Here is a 25,309-nt window from a genome sequence, read left to right as displayed (position 1 = left end):
TTGTGGTGGTCGTGGTATAAATAGCATTAGCTTGCTCAATCGTCATTCCATCATAATTGGGTTGACACTCCCGTGCAGTATGGCCTTGCAATCCACACATCTGACAAGTTTCCATCGAGGGTCGTGGGGACTCAGCTTGGAGTTGATTGACTTTATGAGTTAGTGCATGCACAGAACTAGTCAACATGGTTAGAGCATCAATATCATGTTTATTACCTATGTTGATAGCGTTTCGTCCCCTTAGATGGTAATTATCATTAGCCGCCATCTTCTCAATCAAATCCTTCGCATCGGTTGGGTTCTTAGTCATGATGGAACCTCCAGACGCAGCATCAATGTATATGCGAAACTCATGGGTCAAACCATTATAGAACGTTTGGATCAACATCCACTCTGGAATACCATGGTGAGGACATTGTCTTTACAATCGTTTAAATCTTCTCCATGCCTCATATAGGGATTCGTCATTGGATTGATGGAAAGTAGATAGCTCGTTCCTTAATTTTGCGGTTTTCCTTGCCCTAAGAATTTGACTAGAAAGGCCTTGGCAAGCTTGTCCCATGTATCAAAAGAACCAATACCTTCATCTCGTAGCCATTCCCTTGCCCTATCCCTTAGTGAAAAAGGGAAGAGGCATAGTCTAATAACATCATCAGTGACACCATTGAGCTTCATAGTGTCACACTTCTCCAAGAAACTATCAATGTGAGTCACAGGGCAATCATTTGGTAAGCCCGCAAAAGAGTCATTGGAAATGAACTGTATGAATTGGGGTTTCAACTCAAAACTCTGAGCGGTGACAGGTGGTCTAAAAATACTAGAGAGGAATTCGGTTGTTGTATCAGGAATTCCATATTCTAAAAGAGATTTATTTCCTGGATCGCCCATGTCTCTTTTGTTTTGATTCTTCTTTCTTCTTCTACCTCCTCGTCTCCTTGCAGTTGCTTCGATTTCATAATCAAGTGGTGTTAGATCGTCTGACCCTGAACATCGAGTTTGCATGCAACAAAGAACTAAAAGCAACGAAATCAAAAATACAAGAGACAATAGCCGAAGCAACAAATAAAGCTTAGTAAAAACGAATCACAAGTAACTAGTATAAAACCGTTAGTCCCCGGGAACGGCGCCAAAATTTGATAGGTGTGTCGCTTACCTAACAAAATTAACCTAACAAGACCACTACTATGTAGATGGGCAAGTAAGGGTCGGATCCCAAGAGACTATGGTTCAACTAATTAAATATACTGAAATAAATACTAAGCGAGTAACCAATCAATATCGATAGATCAAAACTAGAACAATATTAACTAATAAGCAATAAATAATAATAATATGAAATTAATCAAGAACTAAAAACATCTAAGATTAAGTATCCCCACTAATATGAATCAATGCAATAGAATAATCCCTTTCCCTCAATTAAATCAATAAATATTCAACAGGACAGATGCTCCCTAAAACAATACTAAGAGTTTCTTTCGATCAACTAATAGCTTCCCTTACATGCAATTATACCTATTTTCATGGAATCATAGACATTAAAGACATTGAGAATGACATCTTATAAGTCCTAGCAAGAACAATTAGCTATTTTAATGCATAAAAGTTCCAACTTATAATTCGGGTTCTAAAATCAATTAAGAATCAACTTTCGTTGTAAACCTAATCACATTCAATAATTCTATTTCTAGTTAATCATTGATAATAAAACCAACCCTAACAAAGAGGAATTATAAATTAATTAAATTGGGAATTGAGAATTAAATAACACATTAATCCATATTAGGGTTCAATCAAGCTGCGGATTAGGCTGCCGTGAAGCTTCGTGGATGAGAAACGCTCCATATGAAGATTATCTCGCGTCCAAGTTGAATTCCACACAAATCGAGCCCTATTCCTATAAAAACAAAAACAAACAAACCGAGAAGAGCAATATAGAAATAAGAAGAATAATAACTCTAAAAGATTAGGAAAATGAAGAAAAAACAATAAAATATGACCAAATATCACATATAAATCATGTATAATATCGTGTTATCAGATGCCTTTGAACTGATGGTAGACGACGGTGAGGCCGCTTACTACGAAGAGCGCTTCAAAAAGCGTCTGAACTATGTCTGCCTTAGAGAAGAGGCGAAGAAGGCCGGCCAGCCTCCTCCAGAGCTGGTAGTTACTTCTCCCGAGTCCGGAGAGGACGAGGAAGAAGAGGATAAGGAGGAGGAGGCGGACGATGGTGGCGCTCCGGTCAAGGGCGCAAAGAGTGCGGAGGAGCCTGCCAAAGATAATATGGCTAAATAGAGCTCAGGTCCTCCAGCAACCGTCTGCTCAGCTTTCAGCTTTCCTTTTATCAGCTTTCCTTTTACTTAGCTTTTATTGTACTTATTTTGAAGCCGCCTGTTTGAGCGGTTTCGTAAACATTTCACCCGCCTTTTGAGCGGTCAGATTAATGAAAATTTTGTCCGCCTTTTGAGCGGTTCTTTAATTCCGTTTCATACTTAGCAATTTTTTCACAATGTTGTGCTTTTTGAATGCTTTTTGTACGTCTCAATAGTACGCTATTTCGTACGATCCTAGGGGTATGCCCCTTTATTCGGTGTTCGCCTAGTCCATACTCTAAGAGGTTTGATTAACTTGGTAGTTTTTATGCCTTAAAGGGTATGACGACTAGCAAGTTAATCAAATCATAGTAATGATTTCCCTTGGACTAGGTGAAGCACCAAATCAATTTAATTGGTCGGTTAGACACTCTCATTTTGGAGTCAACTTGCCGTCTTCATTGGCACGGCCAACAGCTTCCATTTTTCTCAACACTAGATCCCCCATCTTTAGCGGTCGGTTAGACACTCTCATTTTATATGCCCTTGTCATCCTTAAGCAATATATTTCATGCCTAAGCGCCGCATTGCCCCTAGCTTCTGGAAGAAAGTCTAAGGCGGTCTTCATGGCCTCCCAATTGGCCGATTCGTCATACAGCATTACCCGCAAAGTGGGCTCGTACATTTCAATTGGGAGTACAGCCTCAGCTCCATAGACCATAAAGAATAGAGTCTCTCCTGTGGAACTCTTTGTTGTTGTCCGTATGGACCATACCACATTAACCAACTCATCTGCCCATAGGCCGCCTGCCGTCTCAAGCTTGCGCTTGATTCCATTTGAGATCAACTTGTTATAGGCCTCAACTTAACCATTGGCTTGTGGTCAGCCGATCGAGGCAAAACAATGAGTTATGACTTGGTCCCCCAACCATTCCTTGAGTTGGCGCGTCTCAAACTGAGGTCCATTGTCGAATACCATTGACTGAGGCACCCCATATCAAGTTATTATGCTTTTCCAAATGAGGGTTGACACATCCGTCCATTTAATGCCCCGGACGGCCTCAGCTTCAACCCATTTAGTGAAGTAGTCTACTACCACTAGCACATATCGTCTCTGGCCGGATGCAAGAGTATACGGCCCTAAAATGTCCATGCCCCATTTAGCAAAAGGAAGCGGACTGCTTATGGCTGATAAACTATTTGCTGGACGATGAATAAGGGTTGAAAACCTCTGGCACTTGTCACATTTTTTCACCATTTGCATGGCGTCCGCCTTCAAGCTCGGTCAGTAATATCTCAAATGTGTCGCTTTTTCAGCTAAGGCTCGTCCTCCAATAGGAGAGCCACAATGTCCTTGATGAAGGTCGTCCAACACATCATGCCCTCTTTCAGGAGTTATGCATTTAAGATAGGGCTTCACAAAAGCTTTTTTGAATAGTTCCCCATCCTTCATCTCAAACCAGGCCGCTCTCCTCTTCATTAGCCAACTCTCTTATCGTCCGGAAGTATTCCATCCCTCAGATAGGAAATAATTCCGTCCATCCAGGTTGAACTTCTATCTATTATCTGAACGGGCTCGACATCAATAATCCTTTTCTCTTTTATTTCCCAAAACACTGATCTTGGAGTATCACATGATGCCGAGGAAGCCAATTTGGAGAGCGCGTCCGCTTGATGATTTTCTGAACGAGGAACTTGTCTGAGAGAAAAATGTTTTAGGCACTCGGCCTCATCCTTCACTAGCTGCATGTACTTCATCATGGCCGGCTCCCTAGCTTCAAAGCCACCATTGACTTGGTGGACTATTAGCTGGGAGTCCGAGCATACTTCAACTTTGGTTGCCCCGGCCGCTTTACACATCCTTAGGCCGGCCAACAATGCTTCATACTCAGCTTCATTGTTTGATGCTTGCAACTAAAATCTCAATGCGTATTCATACTTGTCTCCTTCAGAAGATTCACATATAATACCAACACCACACCCGGTCGCTGTTGCACTACCATCCACAAACACTTTCCAAACCTGGTCCCTGGCCGGCTGAAGATCAGGCCATGTCATTTCAGCCAAGAAGTCCGCAAAAGCTTGCCCCTTAATTGCCTTTCTTGGCTCGAACGTAATGTCAAAACCCCTGAGCTCCAAATCCTATTTGAGTATGCGGCCACTTACTTCTAACGTTAAGAACGGCTTCTTCAAGGGTTGGTCTGTATAGACCACTATTGAATGTGCCAAGAAGTACGGCCGCAGCTTCTTTGATGCCATGTACAAGGCAAGGCCAAATTTTTCAATTGGGGGGTACTTAAGCTCAGCATTGTGAAGTACATGGCTGATAAAATAGACTGGGACCTGTAGGCGTCGCTCGAAGTGCGCCTACGTTAAGCATGTTGTGAATATGCTTGGCACTCATAGGAAGTGGGAATTGACATATACGATTAGGGACAAGGAAAGTAGGGAGCCGCCAACAAGTTTTTAAGGAACTTGTAAACCGTTCACGGATCATTAAAGGCAACCACGATTAAGGGACAACGATAGGCAACAACGATTGACCCGTGAAGGTTACACCCCATTCATAATCCATGAGATTACTAACTCCATATGGTTCGGAACCACGAAAGGAGGATCGGGGATGATGGTACGAAGTGAGTCATGGAGTCACATTCGCCCGTATTGGCCTCTACTCGATTCTTATTGTGAAAAGTATTCCCGTGATCTCAAAGGCATACAAACAAAATATTCAATTCGCTCCAAACTATTATTATGCTAAATTCGTTGAATATTAATGCAACATATAATTCTAAAATATTAGTGATCACTTGATTAAACAACAAGATTAAAAAGGAACCTAAACCGGTTGTCCAAATTATCTTATTAGGCGTGATTTTCAATTACATATTCCCTTTAAACATGCAATATGGTGATCAATAAATATAGACATTAATAAACATCAATATTAGAAGCAATGTAGCAATAAATCCAACAATATAAAATCGTTAGAAAAATAATAGAAATAAAAGGAACATGATTCCTTACTTTGATTTTGTTTGCTTGCTAATATAAAAACAATAAACGCGTTAGTAACTTCAAGGAAAATAATTAAACAATAATTAAAATGGAATTAAATTAAATGAGAATTTTTGGGGCCAAACCCTCAAACAGTTCTACCTTTCACGCCGTGGGTTAAGGACAGAACCCTGGGTAAAGTACGGACTCCTTGGAGTGCTTAAGGAAGGTATTTTGAAAGAGAAAAGGGTAGGCTAGTGTTTAGGCTAGAGCATAGAAGAGAAAATGAGAGAATTATTTGATGCCCCGTACATCAGAAATGAGGGGTTATTTATAGGAAAAATGTGCTGAGGGAACACACAGAACCCTAAAATAACAAAAACCCTAAAACAGTGTCCCGTGACACGGCAAAGCGTACCGTGACACGGTAAACTCTACCGTCGGACGGGAGAGAATCCCATGACACGGTACTCTTTTGAGTGACACGGGAAACTTTTAAACAAACGGGGGAAGAAAACGCGTTAGGGTTTACGCGGAAGGGACACAAACTGTACCGTGTCACATCAGGTCTCCCGTGACACGGGATACTTTGCCGTCAGACGGTTAGATTCCCGTGGCACGGGATAGTTTTGTCCCTTTTTCCGTCTAAGTTCATTTTAAACCCTAATTTCATTCAGCATTTTAGGTGCCGATTGATAATTTCGGGCCATTTTTCTGATTTATTAAAATCGGGCTAAAATAAGAAAGTAAATAAATAAAAGGTTTGGGACAAAATAAATAATAGCACAATAAAAACGGTTTTGGGCTGAAATTAAAACTATGCTTTTACCAAACATCAAGACTGATCCACGGGCTACTCAGAAATACGAAATTAATTAAATATGATTTTAAGCACTCTCGGGATTAAATACTAAACCCGACCAATAGTGACGGTGAAAGGTTGTTCATCATCGGGTTTGGTTTTGGGGAGACATTTTTAGGTGTCTACAGAAGCCCCCACTTTGACTGAGTTTGTAGAAACGTCAGTTTCGAAAACGTTAGTCAAAGTAGTCGATTGGGACGGAGAATGATTTAAGACGTTCTGCGATCTTAAATCACTCTGTATACGCCGATACCTGCAGAAAAATGTTAGTTCCACAGATAAAAGAGTAAAGGGATAGAATACATATCTGACACTAGTTTATCGGTGACAAATGAGTTTGGTAGCTTCCTATGCTTGAAGGAATCCACTGGATGATGTTTCGCTGAAATGCTTTCCATGCCTGAGGAAAGCCGACTGATGAATTTGGTAGCTTTCTATGCTTGAAGAAATCTACCGGATAACATTTTCCATGCCTGAGGAAAATCGAATAATGATTTTGGCGGTTTTCTATGCTTGAAGAATTCCACCGAGAATGCTTTCCATGCTTGAGGAAAACCGACAAATGAATACTTTCCATGCTTGAGGAAATCCGATGAATGAATACTTTCCATGCTTGAGGAAAGTCGATGAATACTTTCCATGCTTGAGGAAAGTCGATGAGTGAATACTTTCCATTCTTGAGGAAAGTCGATGTGATGAATGAAATAATCGTTGACTTCTTCGTGTTGAGAGGTAGCAACGACCGACAATTTTCCATGCTTGAGGAATAATTTGTCTATTGAAATTACAAGTCTCTGTGTATCGAGAACCTTGCGTCGAAATAATAGTGGTTCGATTGTCCCTGAACGTGGGCCGTAGATGGTTTACCTTCAAGTCGACTTTTCGACCATATTAGGTGTTAGAAATGTCGAAAAATAGACTGACACTTGTTAGGGGTAAAATGGTGATTTTAGTCCCCTTTAAATGCAGTTAGAAATTTTCCGCGTAATCTCAGTGAGAAATTAACTGCCCAAAAGCTGCGGAAAATCGTGCAATTTTAGTCAAAAGAGCCAGGAATATTCGCTGACAGCTTCGAGGAGCGTGCAGGACAAGCGTAGAGCCACCGTGCCACGTGGCAGCATGTCGTGACACAGTAGCTCATCCCGTCAGACGGGACTAAAAACCGTGTCACGGGGCAATTTTTACCAGTCAAACTAGGTTTTACCAGTCAAACTGGTCAATTGGCATGGATTTCAAGTGTTTGACTGCCAGTATTTTCGCGCCACGTCAGCATATTACCATTACACTGCAACAATCACCGTTGCACGGTAAACGGGAAATGAAACGACTATTTTTTTTTTGCTTTAAATTCAAGCTCATGTCTTGCCATTTCGCCATTTTTGCTGCTCATACTTCTCTAAAATTTTTTTTATTTCCCTTTTTCCATCTGCTCCACTCACCGAGGCTCGGCAAACTCACTGGCGCACGTCAGGTTCCCCGTGACACGGGTCCAGAAGCCGTGCAACGGCGGTCCTCTTTGCCGGTCTGCTGCGCACGTCAGGTTGAAGTTGTCTGCACTCTGCTGCTGCTGCTGGAGCTTCACCGCCAGCCCTCCTGGTTCGCCGTCACCTCCCAGAAGACCCGTGACACGGTTTCAGGCCACCGTGTCGCGGTGTTGCAGCCCCGTACCGCGGTGAAGAGTTGCGATCTTCACGGTTTTTTTTTTCGAGCTTTTGGAGCTCAAATCTCCATCCATTTTTCTCTAATTTTTGCTACTTTCCTCATTTTCGATTCTCTACAAGGATATGTTTCCCTTGATTTTTGCCTCGAATTTGCTTCAAATGAGTAATTTCATGAGAAAAACCCTTAAAAATCAATTTGGGGGTTTTTGATTTTGTGTTTTTATGTTCAAATTTTTGCCATGAATTTACTTGTATATGTATGTGTATGCTTTTTTGAGAAATTGGAGACAAAAATTGCATGATTTGGTGGAGAATTGAACAAAACACCATTTTTGAGTACTACTTCTTGTGAAATAATGTTGTTATTGCCCATGTTATTTCTTTGCACTTGAAATGGTGAAATATTGATGGTAGATCTTGTAGAATATGCCATGATGTGTTGATCCATTGTTTTTGTGCAATTTCGAAGTATATTTTTGTGTATGTACTACATTGTCATGGAGAACATAGTATCATGCGGCTAGGAGAATTGTAGTATTAGTTTGTCATGGAGAAACTTAATACTAGGAATAATTCTATTATTTTGCTAATTTTTAGCCTTGAGGTAAAAATTTAATGTATAATAGAAAATGCAACCGGAGATAATCGATAATCCATAAATAAATAAATAACTTAGGAAATGATGCTAAGCCTTTAGATTTTTATTTTTGAAATAGCATGCCTAGACGGCGGGATTGCGATCTTTCCACACGTGGCCGGCGTCAGGCTTTTTTTCGAGAGGACACTCCCACAGTTCCTGAGGGTGCGGATGACGATGCCCAAGATACCGAGCCGCGCGCTTCTTCGAGTAGGGGTAGATGGGTTCCGCCTCCCTGGACACCCGATCAGTTGGTTTTCTGTCGCGAGAACCACGTTTCTCACCGTCCACTTGCCGGCATAGTCGATGGCACGCTTCGCCATCATGGATCCGGAGCTAGAGATTTGATTCCTCGTCTGCATGAGATTATCACGGGGGATCCTGTTACGAATGCCTTGTGGATTTATGCTGGTTTAGTGGACTTCTATTCTGCGGTCGTAGGGTTTCACAACCCCCGGGGTTGCGGGCCGACAGTTTTTCGTGCATTGTTGAAGTATTTCTGGGATATTACCAACACTTTTCATTTTTGTTAGGGGGAGATGACAATGACCCCTTTGGATTTCAGCATGATCACCGGTCTGCGCTTCACCGATCAGGCCGTACGACAACTTCCTGACCTTAGCTGGGGGGCAACTGAGGTAGCGGATCTGTTAGGTCCGGTCGTTCAGTATATTAGGACTCGGCCGGTATCTCGAGGTGGTCCGAGGAGCGGGCGATCGGAGCTGGCCTCCGTTCTGGCCCTGGGTTTTGACATGGAGGAGACGTCTCCTGAGCACCGAGTGCGGATTTTCATTCTAATTCTGATTTCTATGACTCTTTCTCTTGAAAGGAGTTCACGCGCGCTCGTCTGCTATCTTCCTTCTTTAGTCTGAATCAATGACATAGGATCTCTTAACTGGGCTAGCATCGGATATGCGAATCTTCTCTTGTCGTTGCGTCACGGCTGTAGGCAGCTGAATGACCAGTCCCCGGTGACTGTTTACGGCTTATGGAGAGTCGTGGAGGTAATGATCTTTCCTTTTCTTGTTTTGTTCGAATCTGTTTGATTCATGTGCTCAGAGATTACCTTTTCATTGCAGCTTTGGTTCTATGAGTATTTCCCAGGGTTGGCCCCTCGTCGATGTCGTGGAGCGGTTCATGACTTCCCTGTTGGAGATAGCTGGCGTGACCGAGGCGAGTCACGAGTGGAGTCTGTCTCTATGCTGCGCGGGTTGTTACGCCGAGGCACTACTTCTGTTGGTGTAAGAGTTAATTTTTGCAGCCTACCATTCTTTATCTTGACATCATTTTTCAGCATCTCATCTCAACTTTTTATGGTTTTCAGGTGGCTATTGACGTCCAGTATCGGCCTTGGGCTAGGATGACTGACCTTCCTGAGGCCCTGCAGCTTTCAGCGCGCCGTACTGTTTTTGTTGGTACTGGTCGCTTTGTTTGATATCTTGGAGAGCGTGTCGTTTGCCAGCACAGTGATGATCGCTTCGTGGTGCCTTTGCCTCCACCAGAGTCGATGTTGGACTCACGTCTACTCAGGGACTTGATAAACAGAGGAGAGCAGTTCACTTTCCCTTGGCAGGGTCTCGTGCACATGGGGGGTGATTACTCGCGGGACGTGCTTCCCCTTTTGGCTCCTCAACCCCGTCTTCCCGAGGTATGGTTTTCATTTGAGAATTTTGTCGCTAGTCTCTGTTTAAATCGTCGAATAACCTGATTATTCGATCGTATTTTCAGACGACTGTTTGCCCTGTGGGGAGGATTGAGATACCACCTCAGTCTGTCCGTTACCCGGGGCCTATTGGTATTACTGAGGACCACATTGCTGACGCGCCAGAGGGTTACAGACAGGCGCAGGACTCTTTGCCTGACGTGTTTGAGCCGGTAAGCTTTTGATATATTGTTCATCCTTTTTAAGACCTCTTGTTACTGATTTTCCTTTGCTTTGTTCTCAGCCTAACCACCCGGAGATGATGGGATTCATGAAGCTGGTTGACGCCTTGAAGTATTGCATCATCAAACTTCGGCGTGGCACGAGTTATCGAGGCGGTTCTAGTGACGTCCTTGAGGTATATTCACCTTTTTATTTTTTACCATTTGTTTTATCTTGCATCATTGACATCTTTGATTACATGTTTTTCAGGAGCGACGGAGGTCTCGATCGCGCTCGAAGCATAGAGACTCGGACGAGGGGGAGCCTAGTCGTGGAAGACGATCTCCACAGGCTCGTCGGCGTTCTCAGTCTCAGCGAGAGACTCCGCTTTCTCAGCCGTCTCGTGAGGCTCAGTGGCAGCAGCCTCAGCCTTCCCAGCCGTTTCAGCATTTTCAGGGTCAGTGGCAGCAACATTCATTTTCACAGCCTTCACAGCCTGAGTTCACTCCAGTCATCACTCTTGTGGATCGGGGCTTATATTCAGCTCCGTTATCAGGGGGGATACCTTCACCTGTGCCTGGCTTGTTTTCAGTTCCACTGTCTAGGACGATGACTTCACCGACGCATCCTACTTCATGGAGGCAGTCTTCGCCGTTTACCAGTTGGACGGGCCCTGCTTTGACCATGTCTTCTACTGGAGTTATTGGGACTAGTAGGGACACTACTCCTCGTACTCGGATGATGGAGGGACTCTTTGGTTCTCAGCCACCGTATACTCAGGATACTCAGGCTGGAGATGATACTGATAGTAGTTCTAGAGATTTTTGACCGAGGGTTTATATTTGTACTTTGCTTGATGACACTTGACACTATCTATGTACTATGGCTTACTTTGTATATTTTATTCACACTCTATGTTTGTTTTTATTTTATTCAATGTGTATGTTAGTGTGTGCTTGAGACTAATTGTGTGTGCTGTGTGTTTATTAACGACGCGAAAAAATACCGTTATTTTTCGTAAGTGGAGGGTACCGACCTTCTCCCAAAAGAAAAAAAAAAGAAAAGAAAAGAAAGAATACAAAGGCTAAATTTACAACTTTCCCAGAATAAAAATGGAGCGAGTTTAATAACTTCCCCAAAATAAAATGAAAAATAAAATGGAGCAAGTTTAGCAACTTCGCCAAAAATAAAACAAAATAAAAAACGGAGCAAATAAAATAAAACAAAGCAAATAAAAATAAGATAAGATAAAAACCTCCCCAAAACAAAATAAAAAGGGGGAGAATTTTATTGGGAATAAAACTCTCGAAATAAGAGCGGCAGATAAACGGTAAGCAAAGATATCCGGAAAAATAGGTCAGGGATAAAAAATGGAAAGCGTGTGCGCACTGTGACACGTAATATTATACCGTGTCACGGTAAAATGTCCCGTGACACGGTAGAGGTTCCCGTGTCACGGTGGATTTTCCCGTGTCACGGTGCAGACTCCCGTGACACGGGGATAAAAAATTGCAGTCGCGTTTTATGCGCGTGTAACTTGATAAATTTTTACACGTTCCGCCCCTTTTTCGCCTATAAAATACGACCCATAATTCATGATATGCATAATTATAAAATACAAAATAATTAGAATTTTATATTTCAATAATAATGTCTCAGAATTTTGATAACATATTGCGTGATTGGTCATATTCTTTGACTGCTGCTGACAAAAGAGAAATGGAGTTGTTTTATGTGAGAGGTTTATTAGCCTTGAGACATGTTGCGATTGAACATGATTTTTTGAGGGCAGCCCTAGATTACTGGAGTCCAGAAACGCATTGCTTTAAGTTTGATTATGACGAACTCTGCCCTCTGCCAGAGGAATTTGGTGCCATTTTAGGCTTTCCTGCTAGGAATCTCGTTGCCATGCCTACTCTGCGCGAATACTATTACCAAGATTTTGAACGTCATCTAAATTTGAGAGATCTTGATTTGAATAGGATTGTGTGCGGTAATGAAGTAGATCTAGAAAAACTTGCAAATTTATATTTTAATCGCCTTGTCTCTGAGTCATATCACGTATACCGTAGAAGGGCTTATATTTTTTTGTATGTTTAGCAAGCTTTTATTTGCAAACGGTAGGGTAGGACATGCTTGTTTAGCGTCTGTTCTTGAACATGTTGAATCTGGAAGATCCCCTATGCCTACTTGCCTTGGAGAAACTTTGCGCGGCCTTGATGAAGCAAAATCTGACCGGAAAGCCATCAGGAAGGGCGCTCTAGTACTGCTGCAGGTAAAGACGACCTCTGATTACTTCCCGTGATACCTGGCAGGCACCGTGTCACGGTAAAGCTCTCCCGTGACACGGTGCAGTCTGCCGTGTCACGGTGGGAAATCTGGTTTTTTTTTTTTTTTTTTTTTTTTTTGGCAGATTTGGTTGATTGAGCGTTTAGAACTCTTTAAATCCCCCGACGATGTTGAAAAATATGGTCCCAATGATCTAGTCCGAAGGAAGAAAAATTACTCTGCCAACATGTCGTATGATGACTGGAAGGTGTTCTTTGCAAAGAGAGAATTTTCTATTCGATGGGTGGTGCCTTGGTGGAGACTTACTAGGATGGTTGGGACACATGATACACCGTATTGTCGTATTCCTAGTATATCAAAGTTGACTTTTTATTGTCCTTCTCGAGTGATGCGACAATATGGACTTGAACAAGTAATTCCACGCTATAATGATAGTCCTCGTGAAGTATCATTGCATGAAAGTAACGTTCACAAGTATGAGCTCTATTGGACTCCAAGACCTATGTGGACCGTTTCTGCGAGTTATCAAGCTCCTCCCCCCTTATCTAGTGCATACAAGGCATGGTTGAATCCTCGAAGTAGAAGGGAAAGGTTTGGATCACGTAAATTTGATATGAAGGAACGACTTGGAAGTTAGAAGGCGCCCCCTAAAGATCGTCTTGGTCCGAGAACACAAGGAATTGAGTTTAAAACTCCTATAATGCCTAAGAAGAAGACTTATGTGAAAGGAAAGGGTAAAGAAAAGATGGTTTATAGGGAAAAGCAACCTAAGAACTATAAGAGGGATGAAAGGGGGGAGAGTTCGTCAAGGGGTGTGACGGTTCGGGCTACAAGGGACACACTAATGGTGAAGGCCGACTTGGTGGACAAGAAAGATGAAGCTTCGAAAGTGAAGAAGGATTAGACCAATATTGCTTTGCTGTTATGATTTTAAGTTTAATTTTTAAATAAGGCGTATGATGCCAATAATTGTAGTCACATTTATTTCAATAATAATAGCGTATTTATTTTCGCCTTAATTAAAAATTACAATAATAATAGCGTATTTATTTTTGAGTCTAGAAGTCGGACGCAATGGAAGAATAATAATAATTACTGAATATTCGAAAAAGTAACTAAATTTACAGTATCTGCATTGCCGTGTCACGGAAAAATCTGCCTTGTCACGGTTTTAAATAACGTGTCCCGGGGAAATGGTGCGTCGCGGGAGCAGTTTGAGTGGTGCAGCATTAATAATCAAAGAACAGGTCTGCCGCGACACGGTAGCTTCTACCGTGACACGCTGAGATCTGCCGTGTCACGGTGGGTCCTGCCGTGTCACGGTTGATTTTACCGTGGCGCGGTGGCTTTTACCGTGTCTCCTTTGTAATTTTTTTGCGTTTTTCTGCCTTATGTGCCATATTTAGTCGACGAAGACGGGATTTTTGTTTTTTTAAAGTGGCCGGGCCCCCTTGAGGGGTTGCCTACGTATCCGTAAAAAGGAATCAGGCCAAACGTAGCTCTATCGGGTCATGAACCCATGCAACTAAGCATAAAACTTCTTGAGTTGATCCAAATTGGTTAAGTTGTGGAACTCGTTACCATCCATGTCTACTAATTGTATTGCTCCGCTAGACAAAATAGATTTAACGATGTATGGACCTGACCAGTTCGGTCTAAATTTTCCTCTTGGATCAAGCACGTTTTTGCGAAGCGCTTTAAGCACCAAATCACCTTCCTTGACTTTTTTATTGAAATGTCGTGCCATACGCTGTTGGTAGGTTTGGACGTGATGCAAAGCTGCCAAACGTTTTTCGTCAAGTAAGACTAGTTCATCATATCTTGTTCTAATCCAGTCGACTTCATCTAATTGGCTTTCCAGTGCATTCGTAGAGAGGGGATTTCAAGCTCTATTGGTTGTACGGCTTCAACTCCATAGACCAAAGAGAATGGGGTAGCCCCCGTTGATGTACGAAAAGAAGTTCGATAACCCCAAAGGGCGAAATGTAGCTTGCTCGGCCAATCCTTATAATTTTCCGTCATCTTTTCGATGATAGTTTTCACATTTTTTGTTAGCCGATTCGACTGCACCATTTGTTTGTGGTCTGTAGGGTGATGATCTGTGATGTTTGCCGTTAACTTAGCATATGAGGCAGCTTCGACCCATTTAGTGAAATAATCGATTGCTACGAGGATGAATTCATGTCCTCCTTGCCCTGGTGGCGTTATTTTGCCAATGATGTCGATACCCCAAGTAGAGAAAGGCCATGGGGAAGTGTATGTGTAAAGAAGCGAAGGTGGAACGTGCTGTAGATTTGCGTAGACTTGACACTTCATACATTTCCTGACATATTCGTGACAATCTCTCTCCATAGTAGTCTAATAATATCCTTGTCGTTGAATCTTTTGGACTAACATCTTAGCATTCATATGTGTTCCACATATTCCAGCATGAAGGTTCTCCATGGTCTTATATGTTTCTTTCCCGGCTATGCACAAGAGATTTCTCCCTAACGCAGTCCTTTTGTGGAGTTCTCCCCTGATGAGCACATACTGTGAGGCCAGGAGCCTCAAAGCATGGCGTGCCCTTTTATCAGCATTAGGAGGGTATTCACCCTTGGTCACATAGTTCATCATCTTCTTCTTGTGACTCTTGTTCATCATCAAGTGCATGAACATAGGCTGGCTCATATCTTCGCTCTATAGTTAGCGGCATCCTAATTGTGTCCGTTGGAATGCGCACCATTGATGATAACTTTGCCAGTGCGTCAGCAAATTGGTTTTCTTCTCTAGGCAAGTACGTATATTCCACTTCATCTAGTTGCTCCGTGAGAGTTTCCAGATGAGCTTGATACGTAGCGAGACTTTCACTTCTCACCTTCCATTTCTTAGAGATCTGGTTAATGATTAGTGATGAATCGCCGTAAATTCTGAGCTTCTTAATTCCCAAGGCCACCGCTGTTTCTAATCCCAAAATGCATGCTTCATATTCTGCGGCATTGTTGGTGACATCAAAGTCGAGTTTCATGGAAATTGGGATGTGTTCTTCACTGGGTGATACCAGCAAAACCCCTACACCACACCCTCTTTGGTTTGAAGCTCCATCGAAGTAGAGCGTCCATCTATCATCTTCAGTCATAAGTAGATCCTCGTCAGGGAAATCATACTCATCTTCTTCTTTCTCAACTTCTTCCAGTGGAAAGTCCGCTAGGAAGTCAGAAACCGCAGAACCCTTGATGGCCTTTGGTGGTACGAATTTTAAGTCAAACAGAGCAAGGTTGACTATCCATCTTGACAACCTACCATTGAGTGTTGCTTTTTTGAACAAGTATTTGAGAGGATCCATCTTGGACACGACATGTACTGTATGAGTAAGCATGTAATGTCTTAATTTCTGTGCAGCCCACACAAGTACGAGACACAACTTCTCAAGTAATGTGTATCGTGTCTCATATCCTTGAAGCTTCTTGCTCAAATAGTAGATTGCATTCTCCTTGCTTTCAATCTCTTGTGCTAGCATTGCCCCCATCGTTTCTCTTGTGACCGTAAGGTAGAGTCGAAGAGGAAAGTCAGGCATTGCTGGTGCTAGCACGGGTGGGTTTGACAGGTACTCTTTGATCTTGTCGAAAGCTTTTTGGCAATCGCCATCCCATGTCACTGGAACATTCTTCTTGAGCTTTTTGAATATAGGTTCGCATATCGCTGTGAGTTTGGATATGAACCTACTTATGTATTGCAATCTTCCAATAAAGCCTCGAATCTCCTTCTCAGTCTTGGGCGGTGGCATGGCCATGATTGCTTTGACTTTCGTGGGATCTATTTCAATCCCTCGAGAACTGATCACATAGCCAAGCAATTTGCCTGATGTAACTCCGAATGCACACTTTACTGGATTTAATCTCATATTGTACTTGCGAAGTCTTTCAAAGAACTTGCAAAGTGCAATGATGTGGCCTGGGCGATCTTTTGATTTGACGATCATATCATCAACGTAGACTTCCACCTCTTTATGCATCATATCATGTAACAATGTTGTGGCTGCTCTTTGGTAGGTGGCACCCGCGTTTTTCAACCCGAATGGCATTACCGTATAGCAATATGTTCCCCACTGTGTGATGAATGTGGTTTTCTCCATGTCTTCCTCGGCTATAAGCATTGGTTATATCCAGCGTAACCATCCATGAAGGAAAGGAGTGCATGGTTTGCTGTGTGGTCGACCAGAATGTCAATGTGAGGTAGAGGGAACCCATCTTTTGGACTTGCTTTGTTGAGATCCCTGTAATCAACACACATTCTGACCCTTCCATCCTTTTTTGGGACTGGAACCAGGTTAGCTATCCATTCCGGATATTTGGACACTTTGATGAAACCTGCAGCTAGTTGCTTTCTGATTTCTTCTTTGATCTTGAGAGCCACATCCGGCTTCATAGGACGCAACTTTTGCTTGACGGGCTTCATACCTGGAATGAGTGGTATAGTATGTTGTGCAATATCCCTGTCAATACCTGGCATGTCTTGGTAAGACCAAGCAAATACATCAACAAATTCACTAAGTAAGTTAATTAACTCTTTGCGTTCTTCTTTGGTAGTCGTATCATTGGAAATATTGATTGTTTCAATATCTTCGATAATTGTCGTTTTATTATCATGTTCTTCCATTGCTTTTATTATTTCTTTGTCATTTTTATCATTAGCAAAGCAATATTGATCAGGGTTAGGGGAATGACACACATCGTAAGTAAAGGTACTCATTTCATTGAAATCATTGGTTATTACATCAAGGAGGGCAAGGTCAGCTACGACCTGGCCAGAATTATTTGGAAAAGAAAGGGAAGACTCAACAAGAGGCTCAGTACTAGAGGGAACTACAGAAAAAGACTCGATAGCAGAAAGGGGGTCGGCCTTAGATCCTAAGGGTTCATTAACAGACTCAAACTCGAACTCGGACCCAGACGATTCAGATTCATCAAACATGGGGCCTTCGCTAGCGGTTACTTCAAGTTTTTCTCCATTTGGCATGGTGACCTTCACCGTCTTGCTCCATCCTTTCAGAGCACCATCAGCTGGGGCAATTAACTCCGAAGGATCAAAATCTTTGCTTGACATGACCGCTTGAATGAGCGCAGAGTCGTCATTGTTGGTGGGCCTAGGTTCATTCTTTTCCAACCCGAAAAGAAGACTAATGCTCATATCATCGGAACCTGGGCTGGTTGGTTCTTCAGCCGTTGGGGAAACATCACCTTCGTCAATGAAGTCACAATCCATGAACACCTCAAAACCTGGTTCACGCTTCCCCTTGTAGATGAAAGGTTCAGGAAATTCATAGCACGGGAAGTTCTCTCCTTCCTTGACGAATTGACCATTGAGCGTGAGGGGATAGGGATTTATAGCCATCTCCTTATTCTCTTTTCAAGCTGCGTTCCAAGCAACCATCTTGATCACAGCTTGCTTCACATCTTCCTTTGTTGGTATGAATCCCAGGCCAAAGGTGTCCTTCTTTAACGAGCCTTGATGGCCCCATAGTTCAGCTATCTTCTTCTTGATGCCAAGGGTCATCCCAGGGAAGTGCCCTTGTTTCTTCATAATTGCATTGATATTATCTTTAGAATAGGGGTCAAACTCGAGGTGGCACTTCTCGTCTTCCTCGATCATAAGCACATCTTCTAAGGAAAATCCCCAGAGGTCCTCATCTTCCTCATCATGCTCGACATGAACAATAGGGGTATCAATGACTTGGATACGCATGGGAGAAGCATCAATGGTGATTGGAACTCCTCCAACTATAGCCTTAACTTTCTGGTGCAGTGATGATGGAATCGCCTTCAACTCATGAAGCCAAGGGCGACCTAACAGTAGATTGAAAGAAGCCTTGATGTCCACCACCTGAAACTTGGTGCGACGTTCAATGGCTCCAGTAGTGATATTCAACATGATAGTACCCACAGCTTGACGGCGAGTATTATCATAAGCTCGGATTCCCTGAGTAGAGGGAATTAATTCTTCATCTTTTATGCCCAACTTCTTTGCAGTGCGCAACGGGCATACATTAATTGCTGAGCCGTTATCAACTAGGCTCATGGGAATATTCATTTTCCTACATACCACAGTAAGGTGTAGGGCTTTGTTATGTTGATCCCCTTCCGGGGGCAAATCCTTGTCAGAAAAGGAAATCAAGTTGCTAGGACTTGGCAACTCAGTAGTGAGAAAGCTGACTAGTCCTTGAGGAGTCATATCACTATCAACTCCTATCTTCACAAGAGCATTCATCACAGCCTTCCGATGCTCATGAGACGTAGCCAACAGCTTCCAAACATTCATTTCCACCTTGGTTTTCTGTAATTGTTTGATCACATCGTTGCTTACAAGGTCGATGGGATCAACTATTGGTTGTGCTTGCGGTGGAGGTGTGGATGGGGTAGGTTGCTGTAACCTTCCAGTTCTAGTGAGAACCTTGACCTCAGGATCTCCCCAAACATCTTCGCTATCTTTCAGACTGACAACGCCAAGAGATGAACAAACTATGTCTTTGAGATAGACGTCCTCATCATCACTATCCCAAATTCCGTTAACTTCTTCACAGCTTGAAATATTGTAGACACCCATTTGTGTCTCCCCAAAACCAAACCCAGTGATAATGCCTTGCACGTTGTGTCATTATCGAATTAGGTGAAAGTGATTTGAAAGCCGAGTGTTGCGGTTTAGTTTTAATTAAATTCTTTTCTCTCTGATTTTTGAAAATGACTTTATTTGAATATAGCCGAACCAGTATAGTTTGGTCCATAATTAAGGTCCAATAATAGTGTAGATGGATGGGGTCGAAGAGACTTTTCCAACGATATATTATAAGCCCAAATCCGATGAATAATGAGGAAGTTATGGCCAAAATACTAAACTGGGCCTGATTAATTATTTTAATAAGGCCCAATGATCTAGAGGAGGGCCCAATATTAATTATTATTCCTAAAATTATTAGGATTAATTATAGTTTTCTAGAAGTTTCTAGAAGGTTCTTTTTAATTCTAATATTGTTAGATTTAATAATTAATTATCTTTAAAAGATTTTTATTTGGAATAAAATATTGTTTTGTTATCTTAAAAATATGTATTTTATCTTCTGTACGGATTCCGTAGATCAAGTTGATTAAAGATCGGATTCCGCGTGAAGAAAAACGCGCTAATACAGGCTGTCGCCAAACGACAAGTCTGTCGCCGCGCGACAGACCCTGTCGCCTCGCGACAGACATTGTTGCGTCGCGACAGAGTTAATTCCTGGCGACAGCGTGGAGTTTTATTCCTTATCAAATTCTATGATTTTCCGGACTATTTTCATTAAAAATAGCGTCCGAATTCCTGTTTTCAGAATCATCAATCACTATCAATTCTCATCAATTCTCTCTTTTCTCTCTTGAGCAATATTTGCTTTCTTTCTCTCTCTCTTTCTAAACCAATCTTTTTACACATACACAATTCCGCATTCACAAGATCTTAGAATCTCTTTGCCAAGTTCGAAGTTGCCTTCACCCTAGACGTGAAAGGTTTGATATTTTCTGAGGGTTTGGTACAAAACTAGTCAAAACTTTGTTTAACATGTTTTTAATTTAATTCTTTAATTATTCTTTATTATTTTCATTGAAGTTTACTAACTTGTGTATTTTGTTATTAGAAAGAGGTACGAGGCTTCAAAGTAAGTAGATTAGCTTACTTCCTATTTCTTTTACAATGTAGATTGCATGACTATTATTATTGATTAATTCCTAGTATCATGTTAGGATGCTTTTAATGCTTTCTAGTATCATGTTAGGATGTTATTTTATGCTTTCTAGAATAATGTTTAGGGTGCCTTTATCCTTTCTGATATCATGTTAGTACCATGTTAGGTTTAAAATTTTGATCTTTATTGCTTAGTGACATGCTAGGATTTGTTATTAATCTTGTTAATATCATGCCTAGGATCTTGCTATTATTATCAAGCTTTATTATGCCTTATCATGCTATTATCATTATTATTATTATTGTTTATTATTATGTTGCTTGATATTTTTATTGTTATTGCTTGATCACACCTTTTATGATTGTTAAAGGGAATTTGTACTTGGAATCACGCTTAATAAGATAATTAATAATTTGGTTTAGGCTAATGTGATTTTAACTTAAGTGATCGCCAATAATAGTATTGTTTGTGCATTAATATTCAACCAACATAGATAAACAGGGTAGGTTTAATATAATGTTTGTATGTTATTCGAAAAGCGCACATGAATACGAGCAGAACAATGTAGAGGCCTATTTTATAGGGCGGGTCCTTTCTTTTGTAGATTGGATTCGTACCCTCATCCCCGGACCCTGTTTGGTTCAAGACCTTATGGAGTAGTTGATGGTCCTTTTGGATCGTCTTTTGAGTTTACAAGTTCCTAAAACTTGTTGGCGACTCTTTTTGCTCTTTGTCTTTTCCTTTGGAACGCCACCGTACTTTAGTGTATGATCACAATGGGGTTCAAGTTTGGGGTTATCATAATGCTTGAAATATTCCCTACAGTTTTTTGGCGACTCCACTGGGGAGGATTTCTATTTATATTCCTGAAACTTATTTAATTTTTGCAATTATTTAGAATGAGCGGATGAGACTCAAAAAATTCTAAGTATTTCATGTGCGTGATTTGATTAACATTATTGTCATATGCATTAAAAGGTCCTCATGGGAGTACCCCAAGAGTCAATCCATAGGAATTTTACACGTAGGAAATTTGGGAAATATCTTTCATGACTAGAATCGAAAAGATGATGCGAAATCTGGAAAATTCGAAGAACGCAGAAACTTGCCAAGGCATGTAGGAACTAGCGTCTAGAAAACAGGGCTTGTCGCCCGTAAAAAGTTTCTGTCGCCTGGCGACAGAGGCTTTTTTGCGGCGACAGTCCCTGTAGTCTGGCGCCAAGTTCTTCCAATACCGAGCCAGGGTCTGTCTTCTTGCTTTGACCATTTCTAGTGTTGTTGGCTCGATTTTGCTTATTGATTGAGTCATTTTCTCACTTTTCTGAATCCATATGTGTTCTACATATGGATATAACCCTCTGGGGTTCCTGCTTCACCTGCCCAATGGAATATTCCACTATCATGTGCAAAGTTCAGATTTGGGTACGTGTAATGTTTGTGAATCCACCAAAACGTGGCGTCATCACGAACTCGCGGAATCCTGTCCATTCGCTCCAACCCTCACGGTAGGCTTGTGTGCAATGCATATGGATTCTTAACCATGGACCTTTTTGACTTAACCCATATCCTCGAACTTTAGAGAACTAGAGCCATGGTTAGGTTGCAAACTCATCATATTATGACTATGTGAACTACTTGTGCACCTTGTTTGTATATATTATATATGTGTTAACCGTTTGTTTTACTTGTGTTTTAAAGACTAAATAAATTGACTAATGACTAAAGGGACTTTGTCTAATTAATTAATTAATTTTGAATTAATTAAAGGCAAATAAATTAATCAATTCGACTTAGTACGACTTTAGGCATGTCCATTTAGAGTAAAATTACTGGAAACAGTCCAGATTAATGTTCCAGCAATGGCGCAGGAATTTGGACTGTGGCACTGCAGTCTAGTGTCTGTCGCCTGGCGACAATTTTGTCGTCTGGCGACAGGCTCTAAACAGTGGCGACAGTCCTGTTGTTTTAGCGACAGTGCAGTTTTCTTGTCCGAGTCACCACGACGAGTCTAATTAACAGTTTACTAATCGGATTAATTAGTTTGTTAATATTTCAAACCATGTTTAGGTCTTTAATTGAGTTTAGGCACTTAAAGTCCCATGGTCATACGCTAGTAGTCAAAGCATGTCACTCATATACACATAAAGCACACACATAACATGTTTGTCACATTATGACCATGTCTAGAGAGTCTTGAATGCGTGTTTTCCGTCATTTTTTTTGGGGGGGTAAGTCGGATATTAATCCTCCAATTTTCAATTTCCCTTAAAATATATACCCCATTTTTTCTTTTTCTTTTAATCTTTTGAACATAAAGTCAAGTCAATTAGAGTCAAATATTAAAACAAATATGGTTTAAATTACAGCGCGTGGTCAAGAAAGGAAGGGCGTTTAATCAAGGACAACACTTTTGTTCAAGTCTTACTTTTTGACAAACCAATCGGTAGAAAAAGGAAAGCTAAGAAGGCAATGGCTAGTCAAGAAGAACTTAATGAAGTCAAGGGACAGGTAGCCAACTTGGCTGAAATGTTGCAAAACCTATCGCTGCAAATAAGTGATCCTGAAAAACAAAAACAAATGGACCTAATCCAGGAAAACTTGGGCAAACTGTCCAACGACTTCAGATTTCAAGAGATTAGCTCCCAAGGGGTCTCGGTGGATAAGGACCTTCTTCCACAAAAGTTCAATCCCAATGACATCCCTAAGTTCAAGGCTATGGATAATCCTTATTTTCATTTAAGAGCTTTTGAAACTGTAATGAGTATTAAGGGGATAGATAGAAAAGCATTTCATTCTTTATTTTCATTATCCTTAGGAGCTGTATGTCAACAGTAGTACTTTTCACTTGATAAAGAAAAGACCTCTAGTTGGGAATCTATTGTGAGCGCTTTCATTGAAAGGTATAAATGCAATATACAAGTTGAAACCGATCATAGAGAATTAGAAATGCTAAAACAAAAAGAAAATGAGGGTTTCACCTCCTTCTTTAATAAATGGAGGGAAACTACTGCAAAAATGGTTGAAGTGCCTAGTGAAAAAGAATCCGTTAGGATGTTCATTAAGAACCTCCAAGAAAAATACTCTAAGCACCTTAAGTACCAAAGCAACTTAAACACTTTCAAAGCTGTATATGATATTGGAATTAATATTGAAGATGACCTTGCTAAACAGAAAGTTGCTAATAACAACTCAAGTAGTGGCTGGAAAAATAAGAAGAACGACAATCCTTCTTCATCCAAATCTACCCACTCAAATAATGTTAGCACTTTTCCTCTTAATGATGTTTTGGCAATGAATAATAATCAAGGACAAAATAAACCATTTAGGAAGAATTATACTCCTATTGGTATGAGTTATGACACCGCATTTGATCGCTTACATGCAAAAGGTCTTATAACTCCTATTGGACCATTTGGGGACCCACCTGTCGAAAGGAGAACGGCTAGCTGGAACCCAAATGCACATTGCAAATATCACCAAGGTAGGGGTCATCCTACAGAAAATTGTTGGAGACTAAAGGAAGCCATTCAAGACTTGATCGATAGTAACAAGCTCCCATTGCCTCCTGCAAGTAAGAAGCCAAGTATCAATACCGCACCGCTATCAGATTCTTTGGCTATTTCCGACGAAGAAAACCAAGAGGATCCATCTTCGAAGATGCTCTCGAATTCCCTGGTCAGGAACCTGCAACTAAGCAAGAAGTATTGGCGTTGACATCAGTATTGTCAGAATTGAAAAAGTTGATCTCACAAACCTTTGAGGCTATAAAAGAGAAAAATGAGTTACTTTAAAGTAGACCCCCACTTAAACAAAAGAAACCTTTTTCTCTCCAAGTAATTGACACTCCCAAAAAGAGTAATAGGAAATATACTCCAATTGGGACATCATACACAAACATGTTCAAAATGCTCTTCGAGAATGGAAAAATTCAACCTCTCGAACCAAGACCATTTGAATCGCTGAAAAGAATAGACAAATATTATTGTTCATATCATCAATCAGGGGGACATACAATAGAGCAATGCTTCAAGTTTAAGGACTTGGTTCAACGTTTGATTGATGAGAAGAAATTAGTTCAACTTCCACAAGATGCCATGATTAATGGAGTATGGGACAGTGACGATGAGGATGTTTACCTTAAAGACATTGAAGAAACTCCTCTATCAACAATATACCCAGTAAGTGACATTTGGGACAAGGAGGATTCACCCATAGATGTCCTCACTAGGTCCAGGAGAATACAACCTCCCATTTCAACACAACCTATACCTTCTATTCAACAAATTCCCGTGCCTATTATAGAAGACAACGATGTTGTCAAACAGTTGAAATAGACTAAAGTGGAAATGAATGTATGGAAACTTTTAGCCACATCTCGAGAACATAGAGTTGCAGTCATGGATGCGCTGGCTAAAGTAGGCATAGATTCAGACACTACTCCTGAGGGACTTGATAACTTCCTCACGATTGACCTCCCAAGTCCAATTAATTTAGCCACTTTTTCGGATAAAGATCTACCACCGGAAGGTGACAAACACAATAAAGCTCTAAACCTCACAGTCATATGCAAAAGAATGAACGTCCCTATGACTCTTGTGGATAACGGTTCAACAATTAATGTGTGCCCACTTAGAACCGCAAGAATGTTGGGAATAAGAGATGAGGATTTATCCCCATCAACCTAGGGCATAAGAGCTTATGATAATTCGCGTCGTCAAGCACTAGGGACAATTACCATGAATATAACGGCGGGTGCAATTGAGCATGCCACTACATTTCAAGTAGTAGATATCAAGGCATCTTTTAACTTGCTATTGGGACGCCCTTGACTTCATGATTTAAAGGCTGTCCCTTCATCTCTTCATCAACAAGTAAAGGCTATAGTTGGAGGCATTCCAATTACCATTGATGCTTCATCTATGAGGATCAAAACAGTAGAAAATCCACTAATTAATGTGGAACATGATCAAAATGATGAAGATTTGTGGGGCTTT

General features: G+C 41.2%; 1 non-coding gene across 1 annotated transcript; it reads left to right on the top strand.

Moving 5' to 3' along the window:
- The first annotated feature begins 398 nt into the window (after window positions 1-398).
- On the top strand, window positions 399-505 carry LOC145621647 (small nucleolar RNA R71). The gene has a single exon (XR_014108469.1). It is a non-coding gene; the product is annotated as a small nucleolar RNA R71 (small nucleolar RNA).
- The last annotated feature ends 24,804 nt before the right edge of the window (window positions 506-25,309 follow it).

This window comes from Chenopodium album, chromosome 27, assembly GCF_948465745.1.
Source record: "Chenopodium album chromosome 27, dcCheAlbu1.1, whole genome shotgun sequence".
In the NCBI taxonomy this organism is placed as follows: domain Eukaryota; kingdom Viridiplantae; phylum Streptophyta; class Magnoliopsida; order Caryophyllales; family Amaranthaceae; genus Chenopodium; species Chenopodium album.
This window is presented reverse-complemented; position numbering and strand designations above follow the sequence as displayed.